This window comes from Aptenodytes patagonicus, chromosome 4 (assembly GCF_965638725.1).
Source record: "Aptenodytes patagonicus chromosome 4, bAptPat1.pri.cur, whole genome shotgun sequence".
Taxonomy (NCBI): domain Eukaryota; kingdom Metazoa; phylum Chordata; class Aves; order Sphenisciformes; family Spheniscidae; genus Aptenodytes; species Aptenodytes patagonicus.
In genome coordinates, this window is record NC_134952.1 from 36,214,434 (window position 1) to 36,233,895 (window position 19,462).

The following is a 19,462-nucleotide window of genomic DNA, read 5'->3' on the forward strand; positions in this document are numbered from 1 at the left end:
GGACACACACGCTCGTTTTTCTCTCTCTGCAAGATCACCTCCGGGGGGGGGGGCGGGAAGGGGACAGGACAGGACAGGACAGGGTGTGCTCACCACCACCACTCTGCCCAGGGGCTGCGGCGCCGCGGTGAGGGGGGGACACCTACTGCAACCTCCCCTCTAGTGCGGGCTGCTGCTCTCCATCTCCAGTGATGGGCTTTGCTCTCCTCGGGGCAGCTGGACGGACTGCTCTGTAGTGCCGACACGTCTCCCCGGGTCTGCTGTTTATCGCGGGACGGGGGCGGAGGGAAAGACACGACACGCTGCCGGAGCACTGAGCATTTTTAGTCAGTAAGTGATCAAGTGAATCAGCGCTCCCCCACAGAAAAAATACTCTCATGCACCAGCGGGAGGCTGAGCTGCTGTGCTCCGTGCTCCGCTGCCCGCGGTGGTGCAAGAAAACCCTGGGTGAATCGGGAGCTCGGGGTTTCCCTTACACCCACCGCCTTTCAGCCCAGCCCAGCCGTTCGGGCTGGGACTGCGGGGCTGGCCGTGGCGGGGGGCGCCGCCGCCGCTCTGCCTCTCCACGCCCCTCCACGGCAGCGCTGGAGGCGGCGGCGGGCCGGCTGCCCTCGGCGGGCCCGAAGAGAGGGTTCAGTCCCGGGGGGGAAAGCGCGGCCGTCGGTAGCGCCTCGGGGTACGAGCTGCCGCTTCCGCCGAGGTCCCCGCGGCAAGGGCCGGTCCCCCCCGCGCTGCCAAGGGCCGCCGGTTTTCTTGTCACACCCGTGGTCGTTACGTAACGTGGCCGGTGGAGCCACCGTTGGTCATAACGGTTTTTAACCGCTCATAACGATGGCTTTAATCATTCATCACCAAGGAGTGCCATTACAGGTGTAACCCTGTAACCGCCGGGCGGTTGAGCGCGGGTTGCGGTGCACGACTTGGCGGCGGCAGCAGCAGGAGCCCCCCCCCGGTCCGCGCAGGGCCGCTGCCCGCGCCCCGCGGAGCCTGCGCCGCCCCAGGAGGAGCCCCGAGCTCCCACTGCGGGCTGCCCCCCCCCCCCGCCGCCGAGGTTTCGGGTACCCCCGAGTCGCAGTACCCCAAGGTGTTTCGGGCGGGACGGCGGTGCGCGGGGGTCGCCCGCGGCCGCCAGCGCCGCTCACAGCCCCGTGCTTAGCGGAGTACAGCGTGAATTGCCACCCGCGCTCGCAGCCTCTGTGATCCTGAACGGGAGAGTAGTCGCTATGCCCAGTTTGCTCAGGTATTTTAAACAGCTTTATACCACGCAAGCGAGAAGATGCGGTGCCGTTATTACAGTCAGAAGAAAGTGCCTTTTTTTTTTTTTACCGCAACACCCACCGTGCGAGGGGGCGAGGGGGTACCCCATTCGCTCAACCGGTTCCTCCTCACGGCTGGGCGACGGCTCCCTGTTCCCGCCGCGCCGCTTTTGGGGAACGGCGGAGCCAGACCCCACCGGCCTCGTAGCTCCGGCGTGCGGCTCGCCCGCGCTGCCGAGGGGGTGGGAGAAAAAGGGGGGGGGGGGGGGGCTGCCGAGGCGGTGTGTCCCTCCCTCCCCCCCGTGCAGCGGCGGCACGTGGTGCTCCCGGGACGCGGGTCCTCAGACGCCCGCCCGCGGCGAGCACGGCTCCGCGAGGAGCTTTTTATAGCAGCACCGACCCGCTCCCTCTTGCCGCGCTCACGTTACTGTGCGAGTGCGATGTTAAATAAAGACGGGGGAGGAGGGGAGGGGAGTTCAGCGCGCGCCTAATTAAGAGACGGCGTTAACCAGGAGAGCTAAAAATAGCCCCGAGCGCTGCAAACCACATAACCGCAGGCAGCAAAACCCATCGGTCCCTCTCGCGCCTCCTCCGCTGAATGGAGCGGCCGGCTCTGAATGGGCGGCCGGGCGCATGAATGGGAGAAGCGGGGCGCGGGCGTGAATGGGGCCGCCGCGCCGGGCGGGCGCCGCGGGGGGGCGCTGTGGCGCCGCGCCGCCGCCAACACCGCCGCGCGGCAGCTGGAACCCCCGGCCGCGCACGTGCCGGCGCGGGGGCGGCTCGGTGTCACCTGGCGGCGGCGGCGGCGGCGGCGGGCGGGGCGGGAGGCGCGGGGGAGGCTATAAAAGCGTCCCGCCGCGGCACATGCACACTTCGGGGAAACTTCCTAGCCGGACAGGCGGCGGCGGTCATGGGAGGAGCGCCCGCTCCCGCCAGCCCCGCTCCGCCCTAGGGCGGGCAGCCCGGCGGCGGAGGGCGGCTGCGGCCGGGACCCCCGCCCCGACCTGCCCCCGCGGGAGGCAGTGCTGGCGGGGGCGCCCGCTCCGCCGGCACCCGGCTCTGCCCTGGGAGGCGGTGGCGGCAGGATGAGAGTGAACGGGAGCGATCTGAACAGCTCCGTCCTCTCGCGGGACCCGCCGGCCGAGGGCGCCCCGCGCCGCCCGCCCTGGGTGACCTCCACCTTGGCCGCCATCCTCATCTTCACCATCGTGGTGGACCTGCTGGGCAACCTCCTGGTCATCCTCTCCGTCTATCGCAACAAGAAGCTGCGGAACGCGGGTAAGGGGCGGCGGGCGGGCAGGGGGCCGCGGCTGCGGGGCGCAGCGCCGCGGCCTCTTCGTCTGCCGGCAAAACTTTGCCCGGGCGCGCAACTCCGGGGCTGGGCGCTCTTTGCCTTCAGCCCCAGCTAGCGGTTACAGGCTGTGACAGATGCTAAGGGCTTCGTCTTACCCGCTCGATCACCGACTCGGCACGAAAGGGTATTTTTAGCGCCCGCCACCGAATCGTGGTGCTATTTTTAGCTCTCGACAGTTCCCACCTAGTGAAGAAGAAGGGCAAGTAAGCCTTATTTAAGAATGAAATTTAGACGCGGTACTGGGGATGCTGCTGTGGCATACAGTGTGTGTCTGTGTGTGCTGGATGCCATTTTTCTGATCGATTTTCTTTGAGTTACAGAAATGTCTCCAGCAGCAAATACTATGGTTGGAGCTTCAAATCAAGCAAATACTAAGTAACAGACATTGCAGGATTCAGGAAAAAACAAACCCAAACAAAAACCCCAGGACAGTAATTTCATTTTCTTTGTTCACCTCCTACTTGCTGTCTAGGTCTTTGGGGAATGGGAAACATCTGACAGAAAACAGATTTAGGCACGTTCTTAAAAAAATAAATGTCTAATTTTGACAGGATAGATTGTGTGATGGTCTATTGGGTAAATCCCTCTTAGTTCAAGGATTATTGGTCAGACAGGCAGGAACTTCTTCAGATTCATTCTGCTTTATCATGTCAGACCAGCTGCCGCGCACGTGTACCAAATCTGTGCCCTCAAAACCCCATGCATGTTTCATTGAAAAAAAAAAAAATGGAGCATGTGAAGAGAGCTGCATTGTTAATGAAAGCTGAATTTCACTCTGTGACAACTGAAATGCTGCTTTTATTTCTTTTCACAGCTGACTGTCAGGTTCTTTATTGTAAGTCCACTCAGTTCATTAGCTACTGGTTTAAAATTCATCTGAGGGGGAACTTGGGCCCAGGCTGTGCTATAAGCTAGTCTAATAAAGGTAGCTAATATTGGACTCCAGCAAACAGTGGCATGCTTAACTTTCCAAGGTTAAGTCAGGTAATTCAAATGGATTGTACATTTCAGTTTTATTCAGCCATAGTGGAATGCCAACACACAGGATCAAAATGAAGAGTAACAGATTTTTCTCCCTGCGGTTGCCACTGATGTAAAATCTAAAAGCTATATTCTCTTCTTGCTTTCATTGACAGAAATTTCACTCACTGGAGCTGGCAGGGTTGCACACTACAACACTATATATTTGAGGAGAATCTGACTCAGAAGTCCAACTCAGCACTTGACTACCCTTGTTCCCTGGGAGACTTTCAGGTGGCGGAAGAAAGGGTTGAGATAGGCACATTACTGGGGTTACTCCAGGGGAAAGGGTGATATTCTTCTCCCCCTTAATTACTAACTATATACTTCAGCACTTCTGTGGGGAGTTTGCGATACAGATGTGTCTGGTGATAAGTCTGAAATAAACGTGGTGCCTGTTTTCTGGAAACATAACTGAATCGTTGGGCGGTATGTGTGCACATATTCTCTGCTGTAGATCTCACGTAATCCCTCTTGAATCCCAACACGTGCTCACTTGCTCACTCTTACTACGTTTCTTGTTCTTGCCTTTTCTGTCATAGTGGCTGTTAAGAACTGCAGCAAACTGGCAACAGTTATCTCCTACAGCTAGGAGAACAGAGCATTCTTCTGAGCATAAATTATTTTGGACTGGAACATGAACTAAATGCTGTTTTACCTTCTGAAATTAAGGACTACTTAAAACAAGTAGATACTTGGTACAAGATGGGAAATAGTTTATAGTCTGTTTTAGGAAAAAAAATAGAGTAACAATAACCTTTTAAAGTTTTAAAGTCTTTTTTTTTTTCTTCAAAGTAAAGTTTTTTTTAGTACATGGATAAAAAGAAACTTTAGAAAGAACATAATTAATAAGCTTCAAAAAGGTATGCAAAGTGTTTTTGACTAATCCTGCAAAAACCTATGCCTGGGCATAACTTTACTTATGTGAACACCACTATTAAGCTTGGCATTGAATTAAGAAGGGGTTACTCAGGTGAGTAAACTTATGATGAGGCATAAGTATCTAGAAAACTCTGGCCTAATATTTGTGAGTATGAAGAAGAAAGTTTCCTAAGTCTTGTTTATGCCAATTCAGATTATTCAGGAAGAGATTACATTGAAAACAATCTGATTTATACATGCAATTAATTTGTAACTTGCTAATTATAAAGACAGTTACAACTTTTTACAGAGCTGTAATAAGAAAGAAACTTCTGGTTTTACAAGAACCTATATTAATAAGTCCTTTGCTGGCACATTTATTGAGGAAAAAGGACACAGGATGAAAATTCCACTGGAAAAAGGTCAGGGAGGAACAGAAGATACCTCCTGAAGAAAATGTATCTCACTGAAGACTTTCTTCCTCCTTTGCAAGAGAGGACTAACAGAAATAAGGAGTATTTAACGCTTTGCTAAAAAGGTGGATTTGGTGGGGGAAAACATCTTGCATCTCTGCCCCACTCTCTATTAAATAAATACTTTTGGAAGACTACAAATTGAACCTGTGGACTTATGATTAAAAAAGTGCATTGGGGAATAGTAGGAAGGCCTAGAAAAACCTTCTCGACAAGTGGTGTAACCTTCTTGACAGTTAGTAAAAGACACTGATGAAAGCAGAGGAGTCAGTATCTCAAAGAAGTTTGTCACAGCAAGCGAGGAGTGTCTGATACTACAGACTCCTTCATAGTCACAAGCATGGCTTCAGTAGATGCTCTTCTAGACACAGAAGCTGATGATGCAACTGGTAGGATCCTCTTTTATTTAATGTATTTGACTTGTAATAAGTTTCATAGTTCTGGTCTGTTTGGTTTTTTTATGGTGGCTTTATAATCTAACAGGTGCTTAACACCAATTCAGTCCCGATGGGAACAGCTGCAATTTAATGCTGGCCTACGCAAAGACTGAATTTGGTTTATGAAGTCTGTGATCTTTTAACTTTGAAACAAAGTTCAAGGGAAACATTCAAGGCATAAGGATTTTAGTGCCCATATCTTGATAGTACGTTCATGCTGCTTGAACTTTAAACTGATGTGCTTTCTTTAATAATTAATTATTAAAAAGAATGAGAATAGCTCATTTTAAAGAAGTTTGGTGTAAATAATCCTAGTGTGTCTCATTTTCCATTTCTAATATTCACAGATCAGAAGTAAGGTCATTCAACAAAAGTTCCACTCCAAAAAGATGAAACAACTAGCCTTAGGGAAGGTGGATTAAAGAAATCTGAGCAACTTGATCTAGTTGAAGATGTCCCTGCCCACGGCAGGGGGGTTGGACTAGATGACCTTTAGAGGTACCTTCCAACCCAAACTATTCTATGATTCTATAAATACTAGTACTTTTTGCAACAAGTGGCGTTTTACTTGAAGCTATCAACATTGGATTAGAGCATCTCAGAAAACTGAATAGATCATTTAAAGTGATTTATGTAATATTACACACAAATTCAGTGATTGCTAGTATCCTTATGCCTTTGTTACCCACACCAAGAAAAACAATGCATCAAGAACAAGGTGAGGGAGCAGCTATGGAGATTAATTTACTGCTTGTTAAGTTAAAATGTCAGTTTTCATGCACCTACCATTTTGGTGACAGGGGGATTTGGGTACTCAGTGATTGCAGGACTGGACCATTCTTAAGGTCAGTGAAGAAAGCTCTCTTGAGTGTTACTATCCCTCCTGCTCTTCTTTCTCTTCCTTTTGAAACTGTTCTCTTGGCCCAGTGGGTTGCTTTTTCCTGGGCACTTTATGTGGTGAGGTCCAAAGGTGCCCTGACTACCCCTCCAACAGACTCCTGGATTGGAAGGGAGCCTCCAGCAGGCAAGAAGAGGGCCCCAGCAGCCTCACCCTCACTCTTCTGTGCCTGTCTTGCCTGCTAACACCTGACACGAGTTGGGATAACACAGGGACTCGTGCCAAGCCGGTAACTAGCACCTACCATATCAGTGAAGAAAGTTGCATTCACCCCCTTCTCACCAATCTCTGTTCTGCGGTAGATGCGTTTGGGTTTTTGTACTTTTTCCCAGTTTCCCATGTTCTTGGCCCAATTGTTTTGTTGCTAAAATTCGTTTTTGTTACTAGTGAAGAAGGCAGAGAGGAAGTCTGACATTGCTGAGGCACCAGGGCCCTAGAGCAGCAAGATACAGCTAACTTCACTAGGACTGCAGACATGCTTAAACTTAAGTATGTGTGTTAACTACTTTTCTGAATGAGATGGCAATGAAAAAGGGAAAAAACAATGTTCGTATGCTAAATCTGCCTCAGCTGCATTAGGTCCAAACAGTTCTGTAAAGACAGCTCTGTGAGTGCTCAAAAGAATAATGAACTCGAGAGTAATCCATGACCAAAATCTGTAAGATCAGTGAAGTCACTTATGGAAGAACTAAGGAACGCAGCTACTTATGATTTTTTTTTTTCAATCAAATATTTGTTAAATAGTACAGCCATTGCAGAATTGGGGGATGGGGTCTATCAGTAAGAATCTTATTTTGGAGGCTTTTCAAACTGGCCCTGGGTTTTGGTTTGAGCAGTGTAAGAATCTAGTTGAAGAGTGTTACTCTGTTAGTGCATTTTCTAGAATACAAATTTCACATATAAGAATGGAACTATCTTTTGATAATCAGATTGGAGATCTCATCAGCTTTTTCAGCATATGTTTGTTCTTGATGATGTTTTGGTTTTTAGTTTTAAAATGATAATGTTAAATGCTCTATTAAAGATTGTTTTATCTAATAAGTGAAACCCCTGTTGTGAATTCAGACTAATGGAATCATTGTTTTTGTCACAGGTGATCCTTGGACTTCTTTTTGTGCCCCGAGAGGAAATTGGTAGCCCGACAAAGATTTGACTCAAGGGAGATAACTGGTAGAAGATCAAGTTGTAGCACAAATTCAGGGTTCTGATGAAAACTGAGATGTTGATGGCAATGAACGTTATTTCAGACATGAATAACTTCCAGTATTAAAAATGGTAAGCCGTTTGGGAGAAGGGAAAATGTCTAGTGGAGATGCTGAACTTTGCCAATTGTTGAACAGAACTGAGCATAAAAATACAGTTTAAATAAAGCTATTCCTCAGACTGGTTTTGATTGAATAATTTACTGAATCAAAGGTTTACTTCAGAAACCTGTTTAAATGGCACTGTGCTGTCAATGACTGAAGGTAGAGATGAGTATTTCAAATAATTAATACTCTATTCTTACTAATATGTCTGTCAAACTCAGCTATTTATTCTTTCTGCAAGATTCTGCATTCTGAAGTTTTTAGAGGCACTGCTTTTTCTAGTTCGCTGCTGCCAGCAGACAATGGTACTGATAGGCTATACTCTTTGCTCTCTCTTTTAGGTTATTTTTTGGAGGGGTTCTCCCTTTTCCTATTAACATTTATTTCATCTTTAACCTTTTTGTTAGCAACTTCTGATCTGCTTCTACTCTTAGCCCTTTTCTCTCTCTTTTTATACTAGCCACTTTCTTATCTTGTTATAACATAGATACTTCATGTCTTTCTAGCATAAGACATCATCAGCAAGTCTAGTTTAGTGACAGAAAATGCTACCAACAGTCATCCAATGCTGATATGACAATGTCCATTCTGTTTGTACAATGAGGCTTGCTTTCCTAGGGCAATAAAAATGTTGCAGTGTCAATTCAGTGCTGTGCATCACAGTTTAATTTTGCAACCTCAGTAAGAACCTTGTCACCCTTGCTGTTGGCAATTTTTCTTCTACTCACATCCACGACCTGCCTCAAATTCCACATTTTCCACTCCTGAGAAACAATTACCAACCTCTGTTTCAGGAGGACAAGTGTTACTATGAATTCTTCAGGATAACAGAACACAATTTATTAATGTTTTAGTGTTTGCTTATTTAATGAACAAATAAACATGTATTTAAAGTGTAGTTAAATAATGCTTGGGACTATAATACAAATGCTGCTACTAAAGAAGTGTTCTTTCAAAATCCTGAAGTCACAAAGATGGGCAGTATTACAGTTCAGTGGGATAATCCAGGTTCCTACCTTAAATGACAAAATAAAGGTCTGATTATCTTCTTTGTTTTAAGGATGGATAAAATATGCAAAAAAAACCCTTACCAATATCCTTAAATTCAGATGATAAGCAGGCTGCAAACTTTTTAATCTTTTCTTTTTCAAGGAGAGCAGAAATGAGGGTATAATCAGTAAATCTGTTTATATCTTTTAAATAGTGACTTCTGTAGCTTCTAAATAGTTTTGTGGTAATAAACAACCAGTAAGTGTACAAAGTTTTGTGTCCTATAGTTCTTTTTTTTTTAATGAAGCTTGTTATCTGTAAAGAGAAGGCAAACTTACACCCCTTCCTTGAAGAAACACCTTGCACCAGAACTAAGAGATTTTTCAGCTCATTCTTTTCATTTTATAAATGATCTAATATAGTACCAGGTCAATATCGTTAACTATTCTTCAAAAAGCATATCTATTACCTTATTGATGATCATAAAAATGCAGCTTTTGATTAACTCAGAGTCCTATACTTGAGTTAGGGACCTGAATTAGGTTGTTGGGGTTTGGGGTGGGGGGGAGGCTGGGGTTTTTTTGATCATGGGGGACTCCTCATCTTTTCCATTGCTAGGGTTCTAAAAAGGCCTTCAACGCTTCACTTGGACTCTAATCGCCCCTAGCTCCTAAGGTCCCTTGCTCTCTAAAACAAAAGAGCGAATAGAAGCAGCTGATTTCAAACCCCACTGTGTGTGACCAAGCACTGGAATTCTCTATTCAAATACATACTAAGCAGCTGGAAAGGTTTATGGGTGGTTTCAGGTTAATTAAATTTTATTTTTCTGTCCACACCTTTAAACGGATTATTTGGCTACATTTGTTGTATAAGTTGGGCAGGATATGTAATTTTTCCATTTAGGCCTACGGAAACCCCATTCTACATGATGTGCACATGTGATTCTACGTGTGATGCTGAAATACTAGGTCTATTTGTATCATATCACATTGACTTTGCTTTTGGGGTGCAGATGCAAGGTTGGCAAAACTAACTGGCCTTCAGGGAGAGGTTACCAAGCAGAAGTACTCTGCCCCTGTGCTGACAGAGGTCGGCTCCTCTCTTGGTGCTTGGTATCGCGTGAGGTCAGTCAGCAGCATTGCTTTTGTTAGTAGGTCATTTCAGCTGAACCTGAGTATTAGCCTAGTGTGGTTATACTGCAACAGTCAGTACTACGTTATTTAGCCAGACAAGATGGCCAAATCTATAGCCATTGGCCAAAGTGATGAATGGGCATGAGTACAGGAATCAGCCTTGAAAACTGGTATCCAGTCACACCCTAGAGAAGTTTCAGCAGATACCTATCTTTGTGTGTGTTTTGGGGAAGAATCGTCAATGTTCTTTCCCCCCTGAGTAGTAGCAATGGATTTCATTTGATGTTCCTGTTTTCCAGACTGAGTGATGAGCAGTTTTCCACTCCATAGTCTTGCTTGATTTTTAAGGACACATTCCACTCCCTGTCCGTGTTGGGGAGAAAAGAAGTGATTTCATTTTCAGAGGTGAAAGAATATTCTTAGCCCAATACAGTTAGGGTATGGACTTTTTTGTGTTAGAGATACTGAAAGGAAGGTACCTCTTTATGTGAATTGTCCTCATTAACAGCCACTATTTGCCCCTCCAGTCAAACATCACAAAGTTGCTCATAAAATGAAGCATTGCAATGCCATTTTATCCTCCTTCAGTGCTCTTTGGATTTTTTTTTTTTCTTTAAGTAACAGCATCCACAGACTTATTTTGAGACTGGATATTGTTGAAAATATGGGACTTTCATATCATGAAGAACTGAAGTTTGCATAAATGCAAATGAATCAGTTACTTCAGTTGCATTTTTATTTCATTTTGGATGAAGAATTAATGGCCTATAAATAAATTTAAAAAACCACCTGTTTTTATTAACAGTTTATGTTTATTTTGCATTGATATGTTCTGTCTTAATTATAGTAATTATTTACATTAAAGGTATGTCTCTAGATTGTCTCTGGCTGTGTAATTCTGGGGTCTGCCTTCTGTAATTTGAGTATTGTAATGTAATGCCTGCACCTAACATGCCGGTTCACATAATTGCAACTTACTTTACAAAACCTAGGTTCTTCCCCACATTTCCATTATGCCATATTACATCCCCCAACCTTCCCTGAATCTGAGTTACTGAATTGGTTCTCGCTTAGAACAAAGGATTGAAAGGGACCTTCTCGATCAAGTCCATTTTCCAGGTGTAACAGGTGTTCATACAAATCCTTTCAGAATCAGCCTTCACCTTCAGTTACAGCTTTTTCTCCTTATTCCAACTCAAGAAGGGTATTCTCACTGCCTAAATGTATTTTCTGTCAGTTTATATGCTTTTGCTATTATACTAATGTTACTTAACATTACTTAACATCTCTGTATTCTTGTAATGAGTGAGAATAAAAACATCATCTCTTGGCTGTCATTGTGCTGGTCAAAAAAAGGTGGAAATTAAATTCTGTTAGTCTATTTACAAAATAATCTTTCCCCTTCTGCAAGAGACCACTACCCCCAGGAGTATGCCTCATCTCTGGAAATACCTTCCCTAAAAGCTAAATCCTAGTTTTACTGAAATCAATAGTAAACCTCTTACCAAAGTGAGTGCCTGTCTCCTTTCATTTTTTTGGCTGTAACGCTTGCCCATGAGTAAGAAGGCTGCTATGCTGCTAACAATCTTAAACCCAAAGTGCTGTAAGCAGAGAAGTCTCTGCCATAACTTTGGGGTCAGAACAGGATTTTTGTTGGATCACCGATATCCTTGCAATAAAGCTGTTACAGATCAGGGTCATAAGTGTCTGATCTATATATCCTGAGGTGGGTACATCATGGGAAGCCGCTTACAATTTCATGTATAGTAGGTATGCAAACTATTAAGTCTGAGAATTGATGCTTCAAGAACACCCCTGGGAGTAAAGAAAACACAAGAGACCCTCTACTACTCCAATGCTGTCCTTTCTAGGGTTTGGGGTTTGTGGGGGTGTTTTCTGTTTAACAAATGGATATTATGTTACATAGGTCAAGGACAGTTTGCTTGTACTAGACTTGTCTGGTCAGATCACGTCAGTTTATCTTTGGTATTATCTTTGTCCTCTTCTGTTTTCTAGAAACTCGTAGTTCTTTAATATGTTCATTAAGCAGAATAAATTTCAGAATTGGGGTTTTGCTGCTATAGCCTCATTGTACGGATTGTCTGGTGGTTCTGTTGCCAAATACGACATCATCATATATATGTATGATGTTCCTTCGGAAATTTCTCTTACCGATCTGCCTCTCTCCAACCACTATCTTTTCAGCTCTCCTCTTGATTTTTTTTTTCTTGTCTAAGGAACTGTACTGTTGAGAATCTCTGCAGTGCCTCATAAACCTATCTTATTCTCCCTTCCTGATGATGTAACACATTTCAACACCTGTTGCTAAGGATTTTCTTAGTATTGGCTGTGTCTTGTTTTAGGGATATACAGAAACACATTTATATCAAAGCATATGTAAATCCTACTGGTTTTTACCATGTTGCAGAAGGTACTTGTAGAAAAGGTTGTTCCATTTTGTGGTATACCTTGCTTTTATGAATTTACAGATATAGATGCACCTAGAAACATTTCCTCTAATTATTTGGGTATTTTTGCAGAAAGTACCTTTTCATTTTCTTTTTTTTTTTTCCCCCTAATGCAGCATCCACTGGCACATTGTAACTCATATTTTTGTATATTGCTTGTGAATATACACCCTTTCTCTAGAAAGGAGGATCTCTCATATGTAGGAGAACAATATTCAGTATGTCTGACAGGAAGGAAGGACAGTAATGTTTCCTTATCTTTCCTCCACCTAGACACAGGTGGTGGGTTTACTATAAATTAGAACAGCGTCAATGTTTCTGTAATTCATGCTTATTGCAACAGCTCCCACAGGGATTTTTGTATCGATGAGTGTCACGTAAACATAGCTTTCACTGGCCAAGCTCATTCTAACTATTCTGCATGTAAGCGTCCAGGACTACAGAGTCAACAGTTATTCCCATCAGGCTGGGTAAAACAGCTTTGCATCTCCTCTGTGTACTGCTAAGTATGGAGAAGACAGCAGAACCAAGTTTATGTCTTAGCATATATATTAAATACCTAATGTAGAGCTCAAAATGCAGTCAGATTTTCTTGCACTTTCTTGCAGCAAAGATTTTCAAACATTGTTTTTAGCAAATAATTGGGCATTTCTTTTGCAGCTTCTTTTACAAATTTGTGTACATTCTGCTCCTGGTTTTTGCAGCTCTTCTCCCGATTCCTTTTTCTCTTGCCCATGCAGTGTATCCCACTACTGGGAATCTCTGCAGTGCCTGATAGGATTGTCAACTATGAACATTTTGTTAGTTGCTGGAAACCTGCCTCAATTTTCATAGTTTTCATGGTGTAATACTTGTCTTGTTCATAGATGCTCTCGTCCAACAGTGTTTTGTATCTACCTAACATACCAACTTTTGTTCAATTATCTTTGGACGTTCCTAGGAATTTGTCCTGCTTGTGTTCATCATACATTTGCACTTTTTCTTTGGACGATCCATACCCACTGGGTATTATGCTGAAGATGGCACGAAGATGACCACTCCTGTATCAAAGAATAACTTTGCACTATCCTTGTTAAATAGTTTGCTGATTTTTTTTTCTTTTTTCCCTGCATTTTTCCATTGAGGGTAGATCTGTCAGGTTTTGTCTGAAAGGCTATTGTTTTAGAGTTGTTATTGACCTGGGTCTCTCCCTTATGGGATCCATTACACATTCTGTGAAAGCTTTTTTTTATATGCTCTATAATAATAGAATACTGAGATACTGCACCGTTCATAGGGGCATTACAAGTACTAGCATTTTAAAAGGAGGTTGAGTGCTGCTTTTGCAATTATTCCTGGTAGGAATTTCTAATGCATACTTAGTGACAATCTAGGGGAGATTATACAGTTGTACAAAGCTTGCCCTTGCACTTTGTTAATACTGCTTGCAGTGATCGTTATCTAAAAGATGCCCTAAAGATATGGCTGAATCTGACAAACATGTACATGCATAAGTATGAATGGAAAAAAAGAAAATAAGCTAAGTTGAAGCAACCTAGTAGAGGTAGAATTTGCAATCTGCTTGTTGTCGGTGCTTGTTTTGTACTGGGGTATCCCATTTGTCACAATAGTGATGCATCCCTTCATTGTAAGCTTTTCTAGTGGGTCTTCTCTTTCACTTTTCTCAAGCTATTGCAGTGACAGGGCTTTGCTGCCAGAATGCTTACTGCAGTCTAGCTGCCTGAGCACATCTTTCCTGTGCAGAGATAACTTCATAGACTACCACCAAAGCAGTGAATTGATTTCTATGATCTTTTGCTTATATTCAGATATTCATGTTATCTCCTGTCCCCATATTTACTCAGAAAACTTTCTTGATCAGATTCAAATTTCACAGAGATTTCAGCTGTTTGTATCTTTTGAATTGCTGACCATTCCTTGTGATGACTGGACAGAATGTTTGCTTACTTTACTCAAAAACATGAAACTTGCTTGTCTTGCAAATAAATCTCCAAATCATGAATTTGCTTGTGTCATTCTTTGGTCTACTCTCTTGCACAGGTATTCCAATGAAGTAAATGGCATTTCCAGTAGCAACGCTGGGTGGCAGCTCCAGTGTATGTTTAATTTAAGTTAAAACCCATTCTGATGACATATTTATTAATATTATTTTAAGAATTTATTTCATGGGAGCATTTCTGCATATTCATGTGATAAGTACAAATGTAGTATGTGACCAACTACTTTTTCTAGAAACACTAAAAAATGGACATTTTTAGTACATTGGAATGTTACTGGAAATAAAGGACTGTCTAATGATCATCTGTAAATTAATATTATGCCTTCTATATTTAGAAACCCTGAGCTGCTACTGAGGTAAGAAAAGAGTCAGATGAGCTGACAAGTTAGGAATGCAGTATAACTGGAAAAGTTAGGTTAATATGTCAGCTATGGTAGGGCACTAGTTAGGCAGTAATCCTAAACCCGACCTTCCTCTCACAGGTCTAAGCGTGGAGTTAGTTACGAGAAGTAAGCTAGTAGTCTCTTTGCACGTGTACCTACATGGTTACTTAGGGCTGGAGTCTGTCTGTCCTACCAGAGACCGTTCTTGGGCTTAGAAGCCCCACACTTCACCCAGTGATTACAGCTGCAGTAATTACAGTACTCATGGTGGACAGAAAGGGCCTCGCTGCAAACTTTCAGTCATTCTAGGTGATTTTAGTCCACAAGGTGTCATTCAGCTAGCAGCCTCCAAATGGTGCTGTTCTCTCTCATGCTTTCTTGCTTTCTTTTATTTCTCTTGCTCCTGGAAAATAAATTGAACCCTTCAGAGCCCAGAACATTTTGGGTTGAGTTTTTTTGCAGTTAGTGTCATTTGATGAGTATCCTGATTTTTATAAGTACCCTGACTTATTTGCCCTGAAATTAATTATTCAACTTAGTTTTTAGCTCCAATTTGGAATTCTCCTCAGCCACCATGGAGAACATTCAAGAATACCTCTGCACCATATGTGAGAGATGGACATGCATGGTACTAGACCCCATCATAATCCTTGTCACAAGGAGGCTTTCCAGAAGGACCTGCTCTTTTGTTCAGGACATCTTGATTCCACCAGGCTTCTGACCATTTTAGATTGCAGTATTAAGGGAATCCATTTGATTCAGTTCTCCTACCTGTTCATTATCCGACAAGGATAATGAAACATTTTGCTGCTCATAACTAAAACAAAACTGCATGTTATCCAGCATGCTCTAAAGTACTGAATAATAAATGCAAGTGGACATAGTTCATTTTGTCATTTTCTCTTGCCCTTTATTTCTCTGGAGTTTTCAAGCAGCTTTAGGTTGTTTTTCCAGCTCCTCAACAACAAATGGCAGCAAGCTCTCCAATGTTGTTATTTGTGCTCCTTCAGAAGATCAGACTTAAAAAAATCTTCTACTGAAGTTCTAACGAAAGGGCATCAGTTGCCCTTTTCCTTACTGTCTTCCAGAACCATCTTCCCAGCCCTCTGTAGACTTCATTGACTCTATATCTATACTCAAAGTTCAGAAGTGCCCTTTTTCTTTCAGTCTGTGTCAATATATTGATTACTCAATTTCTGAGCACATGTGTACATGTCACCTCCATTTCTTGTTCTCCCTGGGACTTTTGTTTTTAGTACTGTTCTCCTCTTTTTTTGTCCTTCTATCTGTCATGTCTTTCCTTCCATATTTGTTCCTAGCCAAAGCTTATAATTAATTACATTTCATTAGATCCCCTCATAGATCTTGCTTTATGTCATGATTTTCAAGCTGTCAGTGTAGAAAATAGCTAAATCCATTGGCTTCTATTCCTTTTTGCAGACCCTAGGCAATTTTTTCTGCATGTATTTTCTACACCAAACCCTACGTCATCTTAAACTGTGACTACACTTAGGAAACAATGACTTTAAAAATTATACTTTAGCACTTCATATTTGTTCTGCCTCTATATCAAATCCCTTCAGTTTGCAAATCATTGTGAAATACCAGGAATGTTCAGCTATGAAAGTAAGTCTTTTCTACATAGGTAGATAGCCTTGATAGCATTCCAGTTAATAACTACTGCTAATAGTATCTGAAAGAAAGTGCAGCAATAACATAACTTCAGTCAAAACAATTTCAAAAGATAAGAGTTTTATAGTAAGTAGAGAAATAAATTTGAACCATCTGAAATACAGTATTACTCTGCAAGTGTCTTAGATTTACCGACAAGTGTTCTTAGCTACTTGCTGTTTGAAGTTTTTATTTGGATTATGGCCACTGGAAGAAAAAAAGTCTGCTTGGAGTTAAGCTGTTTAAACCAGTATCTAATGCTTTGTTAATTGTCCAGATAGATTACTTATTTTAATAACTCAGCATTGCCTTCAAAATTTCATGGTGTACTGGCACTGTTCTGAGAGGAGGGACTGTGGAAAAAGGGATTAATATGAGTCTTGAAATTAGTCTCAGTTAAGTGGAGCAAATGGTAGAATAATTTTGAACCTGAAACTCGTAGGCACCTGAAATTCCCATTTGCTAGTTTTGTGAATCCGGAGAAAAAATCACTGCAAGTTTCCTCTGTCACCAATGTCTTTTACTTATACAGCTAACTATTGTTTGTGTCTAAACTGTTTTCTTTGATACACTGTAAAGCCCTTTGAGCAGTAATAGTGTATACATTACGTAAACTATTGACACCAAAAAATAAGCAACAGAAGGTATGTAATGAAATAAGAAGAGTAAGGCCCTTCTAAGTATGGAACAAAAAATTCCAACCGTATGAGATTTTTCAAAATTCTAGTGTTAGAAAAATCTGGACTCGGCTGTAGTTAAAAGTAGTGCTTCTCTTTTAAGGACCTGTGTATTCCCTGGAGATGATTCTGTCCAAACCTAATTGGACATGAGGCCTTTGGCTTTGGAACTGAAGATGCCACAGATGCCAAAGGATCTTAAAGATATACAGTTTTCAGAGCCTGTGAAGTTCTGCAAGAGTCTGTAATACTTTGTAAATGAGACTTGGACAGTGTAAAAAATTAGCCCAGGACAAGAAAGATATTAGATCACATGCTGATTTAAGATACAGGTGGAATAGGCAGTTATGTATAGGAATGCCATAGGCAGAGTTAATCATATATTTGAAGAAGAAAAAGGACTAGGGTGACCTCTTTGATTCCCTTCTATACAAACTGAAATAGGAATATGACTTCAAGATCAATTTTTTTCAACTGAAGTAATGCTCAGCATAACCTTGGAAGTATTTTCCAAGAAAATTAAATATCATCTGGAATTGACTGCAGTCTGGTTTATGTTGACCCATATTGTTTATATCTTTGTTGATATTTCTTTGAGCCATATGCAATGATAAGTAATTTCTTCTCAGCTGAGAACCTATTTCATCCTTATGTTACAACTGTCTGTCTCCTGCTACAACTACTGTTGCAGTATTGTAAAAGCCCAGTTCCTAAGCCATTTTTGGACTTCCCTGTTTGAATGATACTGGCTTCTGTGTAGCATCCCAGTTCTGCTGTTGAACTTACTTGTTCCAATACTTTGTTACATTCCCATGAACATTTCCCAGCTTCATTCTGGAAGTGTCTTTTGTCTCAGCAGGGCAGCCAGTGATTCTTTATCTGAAATAACTGTGCAGGAAATATAATCTTCCAGAGCACCTCTGTGCCATACGGAAGCCTTGTACCAGACTATAACTGCGGCTTTTCTGTCAACCGGCTTGGTTTTCCATGGAGAGAACTAATGTAGAGCTAATGTATTTGATTTCTTTCACCATGTCCTCGATGTTATCTGATCCAACTTGCTATTTTCTGCCACTGCTTTCTTCACTGCCTCCTCATATTCTCTCTGAGTTTGTATCATGTCCTTAGCTATTGCATGGATGCCTGTAATGTCCCTGAATTAGTCTCTTAGTTCTTTTGTCAAAGTGTTCCACTATTCCACAGTTGACTTTATCCCCAAAAGCATATGAAAAAATGTGTAATACTGTGTATCTAGTGTGCCCAGTGTAGCTGATTCTTCATCTTTTTTTTGTCGATATCCATTTTCCTTATCCAGAATAGTTATTTTGTTTTCACCACCTATTTGATTATTTGATCTTAAATGTTTGTGGTTACATGCATAGATTCTTCTTATTTCTTAATAGCTATGTTAGGATCTTCAAGATTAATAAAAATTGTAGTTGGGAGGGTGCCTTAGGGCTGTGCTATTAACATTTGTCATGACAAATTCACACTACTTATGGTTATTCTCTTTCTAGGTGTATTTCTGAGTCTACTGACCAAAATCCATTTTTCTGAAACGTGTATTTTCAAGGAGTATATGAATCATTACAAATGTACAATGCTCAGGAATGCCCCTAGCCCCTCAAAAAATTTCAGACACTGCACAATTAGATTTATTTCAGTGATGGATGCATTTGTTCAGAGCATGCCTAGTTTAGCATATTTAGGCTTAGCAAAAAGGAAGCTTTTCAGCTTCAGCGGCACTGTAGAACTTTTCAAGAAAAAGTATTAAGAACTGTCCTTATTCTGGACTGTTGCTTCCACTAAGGTCATTTCACCTGAGGCTTTTTGGATCCCTTCACATCTTACAAGCATAATGTCAGACTACCTTATCTGAGAGAGACCTATTATCTCTATTAAATGAGTATCCGTAATAATGCAATACATTGGCTTCAGTCCCTTTATAAAGCTTGAGCAATACATTCTCTAAATATAGTGAAGGATACTAAGTTTCTCTGAATTCCAAGCCTCATATGTGATTTACTCTGTAGTACTATAAAGCTGAGGCAGAAATTTGTGAATTTATCTTTTGGGTACGTCATCTATTCTGAATATGGCAGATTGTGATTTTGTTTTCCACATTTGTGACCCATTACTTCAAAACTTGTGTCTGTATAGAGACTCAGTTGTTTGGACTGTTATATATACTCCATATATATAATTACATATATTCATTTCTGACTTTCAAGTTTGGTACTCTCCCTGCTCTTTTGTGAGTGGTCTGTGAGTCTGTCAGTATGCAATTCAGTCTTGATCTTCCTGTACATTTTTAAAACAATTTTTGTGCAGCTTGTGAAATTCTGAAAGTATACCTTGCATGTTGCAAGAATGATAACTTTAAAAGAAAACACTTGAGTTTTTCCTCCCAATATCCTTCCTTATATATGCCATTTGTTCACAAAAGTGTTTTAGTCAGAGAATATATGTCCAATACACCTTCAAAAAATTACCTTGAAATGAACTATGTTATCAGATGTTCTTTCCTGATCATGT

At 42.1% G+C, this 19,462-nt stretch overlaps 1 protein-coding gene across 3 annotated transcripts in view; it reads left to right on the forward strand.

Moving 5' to 3' along the window:
• Window positions 1-2,286: 2,286 nt before the first annotated feature.
• Window positions 2,287-19,462, forward strand: part of MTNR1A (melatonin receptor 1A) — a 59,383-nt gene continuing 42,207 nt past the window's right edge. Inside the window, exons 1-4 of one of the 3 annotated variants that reach the window (XM_076336358.1) lie at window positions 2,287-2,534; window positions 4,802-5,353; window positions 6,687-6,788; window positions 7,393-7,574. The gene's annotated coding sequence lies outside the window, so the exon portion shown is untranslated. The remainder of the gene's footprint in view (window positions 2,535-4,801; window positions 5,354-6,686; window positions 6,789-7,392; window positions 7,575-19,462) is intronic. The other 2 variants (XM_076336356.1, XM_076336357.1) reach the window with 2 other exon arrangements.